The sequence below is a fragment of the Myotis brandtii genome, unplaced genomic scaffold (assembly GCF_000412655.1).
Source record: "Myotis brandtii unplaced genomic scaffold, ASM41265v1 scaffold636, whole genome shotgun sequence".
In the NCBI taxonomy this organism is placed as follows: Eukaryota; Metazoa; Chordata; class Mammalia; order Chiroptera; family Vespertilionidae; genus Myotis; species Myotis brandtii.
In genome coordinates this window covers 348,099-348,377 of record NW_005370438.1, presented here as the reverse complement: position 1 = coordinate 348,377, position 279 = coordinate 348,099, and the positions used below count along the sequence as shown (strand labels likewise).

The following is a 279-nucleotide window of genomic DNA, read 5'->3' as shown; positions in this document are numbered from 1 at the left end:
AGGGTCCCCCAGCCTAGCCACTGTGGCTGGGAGTACTGAGATCCCTGGGGCTGGCATCTTCGGGCCTTCCCATTCCCACCTTAGATGTCGAGGTGCTATGGGGGGACACCACAGGCAGCCGTGTACAGAGCTGGGGTGGAACAGATGCCAGAGCCAGCCCCGCCTGTTCTGCGAAACTCACCACACCACAGGGCCTCTTGTTCTAGCTGCTTGGCACGGCCTCGGGGCCCAGGCGCAAGGAGCCTTCCAGGTGCAAGCCCTCAGAAGCCAGGAGCCAGG

At 63.8% G+C, this 279-nt stretch overlaps 2 long non-coding RNA genes across 2 annotated transcripts in view; one reads left to right on the top strand and one right to left on the bottom strand.

Moving 5' to 3' along the window:
* The window catches only part of LOC106723749, a 15,664-nt gene extending 15,391 nt beyond the window's left edge, over nt 1-273 (bottom strand). Inside the window, exon 1 of the long non-coding RNA XR_001359465.1 lies at nt 182-273. This is a non-coding gene — a long non-coding RNA (uncharacterized LOC106723749). The remainder of the gene's footprint in view (nt 1-181) is intronic.
* Nucleotides 1-279, top strand: part of LOC102248384 — an 11,108-nt gene that overhangs the window by 2,845 nt on the left and 7,984 nt on the right. The window lies entirely within an intron of this gene.